Here is an 11415-nt window from a genome sequence, read left to right as displayed (position 1 = left end):
GGGGTTTTCTGGACAGTGCATCTGCTCAGAAATTCTTTCTCCCAGGAAAATATTTGAGAGTGAAATTAAACCGTTTTAAATGTTGAGCCAACCTTGCTTGTTTTTTGGAGAGTTTCTGTGGATTTCTCAGGGCTTCCAGATTTTTGTGATCAGTCCATACTTCAAAGGGGATTTGGTTTCCTTCCAGGAAATCTCTCCATGTGAGCATTGCCCACCACACAGCATATACCTCTTTCTCCCATATGGCTCATCTTTGCTCAGTTTCCGACAGTTTCTTGGATGTATAAGTGCTTGGTTATAATTGTCCATTTCCATTCTTTTGGAGGAGGACTGCTCCAATTGCAATATCACTAGCGACTGCTTGGATGACAAAAGGTTGTTCGGGATCTGGGTGCTTAAGGACTGGTTCTGCTGAGAATAGACGTTTGAGTTTTTCGAATGCCACTTGGCATTACATTGTCCAGATATGGGGTTGCCTTGATTTGGGTTTTTCCTCTCCCCTTCATTTTTAGCAAGATTGTGATAGGGAGGGAGATGTTTGCAAAAGTTGGAATGAACTGGCGATAAAAGTTTGCAAACCCCAAGAAGCTTTGTAGTTGCTTATGGGTATGAGGTGAGTGCCAGTCCATGACAGCATTTCCTTTCTGTGGATCCATTTCTATTCCCTCGTGGGATATTCTATACCCAAGTAGTCAATTTTTTCTTGGTGGAATTCGCATTTAGAGAGTTTTGCATGTAGTTTAGCATTTAAGAGTTTTGTGAGGACTGCACGGAGTAGCTTGATGTGTTCTTCCATCATTTCCGTGTAGATTAAAATATCATCAAGATACACTAGAACCCCTTTATATAAAAATTCACGAAGGGTTTCATTGATCAATTGCATTAACATGGCAAGCACTCCTTGCAGTCCAAAGGGGAGCACTTTAAATTGGTAGCATCCCAATGGGGTGTTAAAAGCTGTCTTCCACTCATCCCCTTCCTTTATTCTTATGTGGTAATATGCCTCTCATAGGTCTAACTTTGAAAAACTTTTTCCTTTCTAGAGGTGGGCTAACATGTCCTTCATGAGGAGGAGTGGATACATATTCTCTATGCAAATCGCGTTTAATTTTTTTGTAATTAACACACAAACATATGGAGCCATCTTTCTTTTTGCGGAATAATACTGAGGCAGCTATTTTTGGTCAGGCGGGTTTGATGAAACCCCTTTTTAAATTTTTATCAATAAATGCTCTGAGTTCTTTTAGTTCTCTGGGAGACATGCAGAACATTTGTGGTTTTGGGAGTTTAGCCCCTGTGATGGGGTGGGAGTTCATCACAAGCTTCCTTGCTAAATGCTTGGGCCAGATCCTGATACTCATTGGGGATATTAATGGGTTCAGCCGACTGTCTAGTCATGGCTGACTCTCTGTTCTCTGTTCCTTTCTTTACCCTTTCCTCTAAGCTATTGGCAAATACTATGTCTCTCTGGAATTATACGGTTCCTCTCCAATTTATTTTTGGATTCCATTTCTGCAGCCATGTGAGACCTAGGACTAGTGGCTCTTCCATTCCTGGGGCTACAATGAATGTGAGCATCTCACTATGGTTCCCTAATCTTATTTCCAATGGTTCTGTGGTAAACCCAGCTGGCTCCCCCCCCACACTATAGTTCCATCTAATTGGCAGAAAGCAATGGGATTTTCCATTTCTTTCAGTTGGATCCCTAATTTCTCTGCAAGGGAGGGGTTTATTAGGCATCGGGTGCATCCTGAATCCAGCAATGCTGCAACTTCCTTCCCCTTCCCTCGGCTGGGGATAAACAGTCTTAGGGGTAGAGTGATTGGTTCAATTGGGTTGCTTACCAGCAGGTTGTCTTCTGGATCACTTTCAGACTGGCTCAGGTCCCATCAGAGCATTGGGGGTTCTTCCTCTGGGTTGGGGAGGATCGGAATCCCATCCTACTCAGCCTCTCAGGCCTTTCTCCTTTCCTCGAGGGTTGGATGTTCCAGGTTTCCCCCCGATGGGTGGTCTGGCTTTCTGGTAGGGATTTTTGAATGGCATTCTGCTGCATGGTGTCCCTCCTTTCCATACTTAAAGCAACCAGACGTTCTTGAAGTCATGGTGGTTTGGGTTTTGACAACTTCCCATTTCCCCTGGGGTGAGGATCTTTTCCAAAACTTGCCACTGCGATACCGGTTATGAATCATGTCTATCTCTGCCTCCTGTGCTATCATGTACCATTCATGCAGGAGATTTGGGGCCCCACGGGCCAGGCAGGCAGAATATAGGTCATCATTTAGTCCATCTTTGAACCAACAGACTAGGATATCCTCTGGCCAGCTGACTCGGCCGGCGAGGTCATGAAATTTCTCAGTGTATTCAGCTACCAGGCGATGGCCTTTCTTTAAGACTCTAATGCAGTCTCTGGCTTTTCTATCGCCGAGAGGGTCTTCGAAGCGTTGGCGTCATGAAGCGGTCAAGGTTCCTTAATTCCTTAGTTGATGTTGTGGAGTGTCACCATCCATCTGGATGCTGCCCCTTTCTTCAAGGGCCAGGTGACGACTTGTACTTGGGATCCCTGAGTTGGGAAATTCAGCCTATATTCTTGCATGTAGGTGAGGACTTGCGCCAGGAAAAATCCCAGTTTCTGGGGGTCCCCATCAAATTTTACTCCCAGGGGTGGGAACTTCCTCTGCAGTTGTATGTCTCTGGGTTGACCAGGGTTAATCCCCTGTTCTGGGGTGGTTAGGGGTGGGGTACCTTCTATGGCTGCTGGTTCTTCAGCTTGTCCCGCTGCCTGAATCATTTTCAGCTGAAACTGGGGTGGTGGCTCGGGTTCTCTCATTTTCTGGTTCCCTCGCTCTCCTGCGTTGGCGTCCTGGTGCATCCCTCACCTTGAGGTTCTCCAGGGCATCCCTCACGAGGCGATTTATGTACTGTCTCAGTCAGTCATCGGCCGGGAACTCCTCGCCCCATTCTTCCTGATCCGATAGGACCTCCAGCTCCAATTTCCATCTAGGTTTATGGTTACCCTGGGTGACAGTTACTCCCCTGGTTCTTCCATTCCAGCTGTCTTTCTTTGCTATGCCTATAGACCACTGGGGCTTTGTGGAGGTTTTGTAGGCAGCTTCGCTATCTTTGATAGGGTGCACCGAGTCAGTATGTGGCTGGGTAACTGCCGATGTTTCCCTAGCATTCAGCTTCCCCTTGGTCCTTGCTGTACTCAGACATTTTCCTTTTTCTTTTGCAGGGTCCGCTCAGTAGAGTGAAGGTTTTTTTTTTTTTAATTTCCTCTCTGGGCTGACCTCTATTGCAGACACTGCTTTATGTCAGGCTACAGAACTCTTCCCATTCAATCAACTAGCATGAACTTCTGAAAACATATCAAAATGTATCAAAAGGAATCCTTTATTGAGATGAGACAATTCATGTAGGGATTAAAAGCAGCATCTAAGGTCTTTCAGGCATGCAGACATAGATAAGAGAGTTTAAAACCCCTTCCCTTTTCTTGATGTGTATTTAGTAAAACTAAGAGTCAACATGTTAATTCTCCCCACCCCCCTTTTTAGAACGATCTTTTCCAGGGTTTCCCAGGACACATCTCACTGTGGAATTTTATGGTCTCTTCATCTCCTGGCTGTATCTCCCAGAGGTGATAGGTTCCTGCCATCTGGGTTTCATCTCTCCATTGTATCATGTGTAGGTTATACAAATTCGATATAAGATTAAATATATTCAGGTTACATCAAGAAGGATTTCTTTATCAGTCTCCCCCCCCTTTTCTTCTTCCATTGAAGAAATGACAGATACACGGATCTGACAGCAGCCTTGTTCCTGCATATGCACAAATAAAACTTTATGTACTCACCTGCCACTTGCACAGCTCAGTTCTCTATTATATGTGATACTAGCTTCTATGTTATTACTTAAAGATTGCTATGTTTAGTTACCATTTGAAGATACAATGGTGCTGAAATAGACTTTGCAACAGGTGACACTTAGGACCGTGACAGTATCCCACAACCATCTGATGACTGATCACTTCACAACTGGCTTCCAACAAGATAGTCAACGAAGAAGACAGCAGTAAAATCACAAACTGCAGTCCCACTGATCTGCAATTAAACAGGGGAGTAACACAAGTCCACTGTGATCACACTTAGTGACAGAGTTGCTGGTTCCAATTATAGCCACTAAGCAAGAACTATCTGTATTGTATCATTCACATAAAGGAAAGATACTAGTCTATAGTTTCCACAACTTGTCAGATATTTCTCAGGCTTGAATATTATTGTAATGTAGAATGATGGAGGAAATATAGAGAGATTAAATGACGGATTACAGATCATCCTCAATTTACAACCACAATTGAGCACAAAATTTCTGTTCCTAAGCAAGACAGTTGTTACGTGAATTTTGCCTCATTTTACAACCTTTCTTGTACAGTTGTTACATGAATCACTGCAGTTGTTAAGTTAGTAACATGGTTCTTAAGTGAATCTGGTTTCCCTAGTGATGTTGCTTGTCAAAAGGTGGCAAATGGGATCACATGACCCCAGGATACTGCAACTGTTATAACTGTGAAACAGCAGTGCAGCATATGAATTTTGATCATGTGACCCTAGACATATTGCATTGGTCAAAAGTGTGAAACAGTCATAATTCACTTTTTTCAGTACCATTGTAATTTTGAACTGTCACTAAATGAACTGTTGTAAGTTGAGCAAAGTCTGTATGGACCTCCAACAATATAGGTGCCAATAGCTGACTAATAACTTCTATAATCATTCAATAGAAAATCAATAATCTGGGGACCTTTCCCAATTTCATTGATTGCAATATCTATCTCCTGTGATATCCCCTTTACTTCTCTTTACTCTTATTCAATATCATTATTATTATTTCATCTGTTTCTTTCTGACTTAGTTACCATTATTCTCATTCTATATTTCTACAAGTTTTTACCAATTCTCCCCCCAAAAAAGACATATACACACAACACACAAAAACATAAAAAAAAATATCTTTTTGGAAAGTAACTTGGACCCAGGTGTCTCTCTCTTCATGGACTTCAATTATATTCATGCTCATCTTACATATCATTACTTATTTTATTTACCATTCTAAGCCTTCTATATTAACTTCTCCACATATTTCACACTTCTTAATTCTACCTTAATTAATCATCTTAGTTTAAATCATTATATTTGTATCTTTTGTCCATTTTTTATCATCCCTTTGTCTCATCCCTTATAAAAAAAAGAAAATCAGTTTCTCCTGAAATCATTGATCAGAGTATGATGCCTTTCTATCTCCCCCCTAAGTTAATCAAATTAATCTTTAAAATAATATCTAATACCCAATCAGATTTTGCTTGGTACATTCTATCTCACTAATACATCCAACACAATTAAGTGCATAATTAGAGAATAAATCCAAATATTAAAAAGAAATACTATAATAAAAATTTCATAATAACATCAATACCATAATTTTATTAAACTCTTTAATTAAAACAATATTCTAAACCCCTCCTATTATTAAGTTTTAAAACCAATCATTTTTAAACATTTTAACATTTTAATCTCTTATCAACTCTTAAACCATTGCAATACTACCATCTCATCTTATGTACCTTGCAAAATCTTTTTACTTTATCCATTATCCATAAAAAATTCCTTTTTTCCATTTAATTTCAAAACGTTGTAGCTTTTCTCCACCTTTTCCCTTTCTTTCTTTTCCCAACAAACCTTTCTACCCCCCCTTCTTCTAGCCTCTGCCTTACCGGCTTCCCTTCTCTGTCGTATTTCTTTTCCCCTTTGTTTACAATCATCATATTGGTTTTGCACTTTATTTTTCCCTTTCTTAAATGTTTTTTTAGATCTTAAGTCCTTAAATCCTTTAGTTTTCTTCTTTTCTCTTCTTTTCTTTTCTTTCTCTCTTCTTTTTTTCTGGATCAAATTCTGAGGTTCATTAAAGATGGCTCCTTCCTTTCTTTCTTGTTCCTCTGCTGTCTTCATCTGTTGTAATTTTTGTTGATAATTAGTAAGCGCCATTTCTAAGAAAAGGAAAGTTTCTTTCACACCATTTCTTAGTTCCTCAACAGAAAGAGCCATTATAAATCTTTTCTTTTCTTTTCTCCTTCTTTCTTCTTACAACAACCAGAATATTCAAAAGAAAATAAAAAAGATAAAACAGTCCCTAAGTTATCAATCAGTCCAAACCAAGGCAGAGTTCTCACTTTCTCCTTCTGGGGTAATATCAATCCAAGAGAAAGAAAGTCCAAATCTGTTTAAAGTCTTGTTACAGTATATTCTAGTCTTCAAATCCTTAAGGCATCTGCTCCAACAAATCTTAGCATACAAATATTTTCTTTTTAATCCTCTCTCTTCCCACTCATCGCTTAAAACCAATTTCCACCTAAAAAAATAGGTTTCTTAATATCCAGTTATTTATTCCGTAGGAAAAGAGGGAAAGCTATCCTTTCAGCACCTTCCAGCAGCCGCTTTTTTCCTCTTCTGGCAGGTATTATTCAGAAAGTCATACTTTTCAGGAATTTTATTAAATATGTCTTAGAGTCCTAGGAGCCAAGAAAAACTTTCTCCTCTCAATCACTTTCTCCACTTCCTCCTGCGCATTCTTACCCGGCTGCCAGCTTCTTTGTGGCGGCCATTACGGACCGCCGCTGCACCGTCCTGGGAAAAGGGGGTTCTGCCGGCCAGGAGGGGGTCTGCAGCACCCCAAACCCTTCTCCGGATCCCCCTACCTTCAGCTGCCCCTGCAGGGCCTAGCTCCGTACCCGGCTGGGTCGGAGCCCCAAAACGGCTAGCGCGGCAGGGATCGCGCAGCTTCGCAAATCCCTGCCGCTCGTGAAGCCGACAAACCGGAAGTTCCCTCTATCTCCTGTGATATCAATGTTTATGCCAGCATAGTTTTATATTTAGAGCAATCTCTTTCATTTCATATGTTCTCGGAAATTAATAATTCACTGTTCTTCCACAGAAGTCTCTAGTTGATATAATGTAACTTAAAAATAATAAAATTGTTGATTAATATATTGTGCTTTGTTAAGTGACTGTGCATGATGGTTTCAAATGATAACCTATAACTTTTCAGCTTTCTCTCCAATTCCCAATATTTTTGGCTAATACATTTCAAATTGTTCTGAATGTGAAGTCCCCAATTTTAACTCTGCTGTTGTAAAAGTGTGGTATGATTCCTCTGTGGGGTGTCTGGCATACAACAAAAGTGAGTCTTTAACCATCTGTTCCAACAGTATAAAATTAAAGCCCCTAAGTCTCTTTTTTGCTGATGTAAAAGCAATAATGGATTCCCTAATGAATGCTTTAAATGTGTCCCAGAGAGTTAAAGTATTAGTTGAACCCTGATTAATTTCAGACAAGGAACAAATTTCTCTCTTAATATATTCAAAAAAATTAGAAAGAAAGAAATAAGAAAAATGAGGAGCGTCTCTAAGGAGAGAGGCATTCAAGTACCATCTGGAATTAACTGATTTATAGTTATTAATTTTCAAAGTTGGAGTCACAGAAGCATGATCTGAAATTGCAATGGAGCCTATTGAAGAGATCATAACTTCATCCATCAAAATAGAGGAATTATAGAATAATCTAATCCATACCAAAGTTAATGTGTATCCTAAAAATAATGGTTTAGAAGCAAAAGAATATTTACATTTTGGGTGCTACCACTTGGTATAGAGAATGGAATCAAAGTTGGACTATTTTAGAAGTTTAGGTAGAGGTAATAAGATTCTGTTGATATATTACCCATCCCATTGATGGACAGTTTCTCTGCCTGTCCAGAAAGAGCTGAACTCCAATTTGGTTTTGAGATGTGTGGTTTGGTGCAAATCTGATTGTTTTTTTATTGCCCACTTTGTAGAAGAGATTTGTGTTCTACTAGATTTATGTTCAGCTTTTAATAAAAACATCTAGACATAAAATAGCTGGTCCATTAAGGGGAAGAGTTCAAGAATACCTACTTTTGAAAATATATGAGGTGGACAGCAGTCTTTACTTTTTCTTTTCACAACAAAAATGCCACACACATCTGCAGAAGTTGCTTTTTCTTGTAATTTTTTTCCTGGAAATTCTGTGCACAATGAGGACTGACTGAATATGTACAATAATCATGGAATATTGATTTACATAATGTAACTCTCCTCTGCTATGGAAAAAGTGAAAATTGAAAGTACAAACAGGAAATGGGTTCCTGAGCTTCTAGGATTCCTTAAGTAAGGAACTTTTCACTTTTTTTTCACTTCCCACATCTTGGTAGACATTGTAATTTATTTGTTTGTAAAATTTCTGTACAGTCTACCTATGTGACTCTGGACGTTTTACAAATAAAACCATAGAAATATATTAAACTCATCATTAAAAACAAAATTAAAAATGGAATTAAAACAAAGTTTAAAAGAATGTTTATAAGTTTTACTTTAATTCTCCTGGAAGCTCAGGATCAAAACAGAAATATGTAATAAAAAGGAATAAATATATCCTTCTTTTGATATTTCATCAGCATTCATCTTGCCGATGACTTAGTTATCAGAACAAAACTGCTGTCATCAGAAATTTTTTGGTTGCTATATTTTACTTTTCAAGTAATAAAATGAATCCATAAATATGTGTTAATATTTATGTGTTCATTTTGAAATCAAGTAGTTACATGTCACCCTTCTTGTACCCAAGATGTTTCCCCACTTTTATATTTCACTAAGTTGACTGATTTATTTGATTACTGCATTTGAAAAAAGTTATTTTCTAGTAATATTATATGCTGATACAATATACTTACTCTACATTTTGTAATTAAAACAGAGTTTCTTAAAAATATGCAGAAAGAGAATAATGCCATGAAGCACTTTTTTCTCAAAGCAAAACTCAAATTGTCCAATTTTTATGTTTCAGAGCAAGAGATACTGAGTTTCAGGACTAAGAATCTAACTCTAAACTCACTCATTATATATCAGTACTCTAAATGTTTATATCAGTCACTCAAACAAACAAACACAACTCTATTTTTATCACAAAGGGACTTAATTATACTGATAGGAAATTAACAAGACATATGCATCCTGATAATTTTTTGATTTCAGGGTCACAAAGAAGTAGGTACATTTCTCCAAATTGTGTAAATTATCTGTAACAGCCTAATTCATATTTTTCACTAGTTACAACTTTGAATGCCACAGCATCTGTCATGGCTATCAGAACTTGGGTGAAAGCACCTACTTTTAAAAATTCCAGAAGCTACGCAGACTTCAGCTTGAAAGATAGTAACAGAAAACATAAGGAAACCACCACAGTATAAGTAGACTCATAATATCTATCTAAACAGATTGCTGTTTCTTACGGCTCCTTTTCTGTAAATCATAGTTATCTTTTCTGTGATTTTTTTAAAGCTTCCCATCTTATGCCATTATTACATCATATAGTCAAGCCTTTGGATAAAAGGCTGCATGGAAACCATTTATACAATTTTAAAAGCTAAGATGTTGATTCTAAATGATAGTATGTAGCTTAATTCTTTTATCAGTTTTGTCTTCATGCTACCTTTGCATGGTGATTTCATTTCTGCAGTCATTAATTTCCTTGACATCTTGAAGCATGCCTCTTTTCTTGGCAGTGCTATTATGCCAATGGAATTTTTGACAAAGACGTTGAAAAAAAGTATTTCTTTGCAATAAAAAAGAGAAAAGAAAGAGAAAGAAAGAAACCAAAATTATTCTTGAATTGCTTCCAAGTGGAAGCTGCAACTAATTTATTAGTAAATTGAAATGCAAGTAAGGAAAGCCTAGCAAGTTGAAGACCTTTGGATTAGGAGTAGTTATTTCATGCTAGCTTTTCCTGCTTAAAGTGCTCTGTTGTAGATTGTTTCTTGATGCAAAATAAACATGATTATGGAATTCTAAATATGATGTTGGTTTGTTTTTAAAATCACTTTCAAAATAGCTATTTATGACTGAAATCTTGTGAGAGTTTTATAAGAGAACTTGCATTTTTCTGAGAAAGCAGTTTCTGAAGAAGCTGAAATCATTCCTTCCTTTGCCCTGTGGGGCTGAATACTAAAGGAAAATTGTGTGTTTCCTTCTTGCCCTCATCTAAATGTAGCGCAAGGCCTCTGGAGGCCCAAGAACTCACAATAGCTGTTACTAAGCTGTTGTTAGACTGACAGCAAAAAGCTTTGGGAAGATGGAGCAATGTGTGTAGGTAGACATGGGAAAATACAGGGTTGAAAAGACTAAATAAAATGGGCCCGAGTACTGATTTGATTGCGCTTCACATCCAAGCTTACCGATAAGCTTTTCTTTTAAAATTATAAGCCAGTGTAAATAATCACTTAACCTAGGCTCCAGCTTAAAGTCTGTTTGATTTCAGTACAACTAAATGTGTTTGTTTTTTAAAAAAATCACACCCTTTAAAGCAAGTCTGATCAAAGTTAAATCGCTATATAGGGCACTCTATACTTATTTATCTATAAATGGATCCCACTGAAATCAACACAATTTGCTGCAACTAAACCTCCAGATATGTTAGACTACCACACTCCTGGATATGCTAATTAGACAGTATGAAAATATTAATTCAGCGTATCTGGAGGACTTCAGTATGTGAAGCGTTTACTAGACCATGACCTTTGTTAGTTAAATAAATAACATTCCTATAATAAAAAACTAGTTATGATTAATATACAAAGAAGGCTAAAAGATATAGGGATGGTGAAAAGCACACTTACTAGGTCCCATCAGATGGCAACATTTAAGGACAGGGACTTGGAATATTCCTACCCTATCCTATCAAGAAGAATGGGAAGATACCCTTAATTACCCTGAAATTAATCCAACCTAGTGCTAAGTAATAGCTTAAAGGTAATGTCATGCCTCTTGAGTCTGAATCTGAGGGGGAAGCCAAACAGCTGACAGGGAGCAGGATAGTGGCTCCATTAGCTGTGAAAGAAACTGGGGAATGGCAAAGTCAGCCTGGGCAGAGCATGGGAGAGGTAGAACAAGGGACAGAAAGTTCAGAGGAAGACCAAGGCCCACCCCTTCCTCATCCTAGTGTGTGCAGGGAATAACACAGAAGAGAGCAACATAGGTGGCGTGGCTTATGAGGAAGAAAGGGCCCTGATTCCCTTCACAAGGCATACCTGGTGATGGACTTTAAAGGAGAGGCAGTTGGGAGGGGTGTTTTCCAGGAACAAACACTGAATTCATCTAGTGTTGAGAACTTTGGCTTGCATTTCTGGCTTCCTCATGACTGAATTATTGTCATGCTTCTGTGTGCTTATCTTATCTTGCTGGAATTATTGCCATGATTCTTCTTGGACTCATTATCTTGCTCTGCTGGAGTGATTGATTGCAGTCAGTTTACTTACAGTGTTTGGAATGGAGTATCTGCAGCCAGAGGCTGC

This window comes from Notechis scutatus, chromosome 4 (genome assembly GCF_049901735.1).
Source record: "Notechis scutatus isolate UNSWTSFEM ecotype Mainland chromosome 4, rNotScu1.2, whole genome shotgun sequence".
In the NCBI taxonomy this organism is placed as follows: domain Eukaryota; kingdom Metazoa; phylum Chordata; class Lepidosauria; order Squamata; family Elapidae; genus Notechis; species Notechis scutatus.
Note: the sequence above shows the minus strand (reverse complement) of the source record.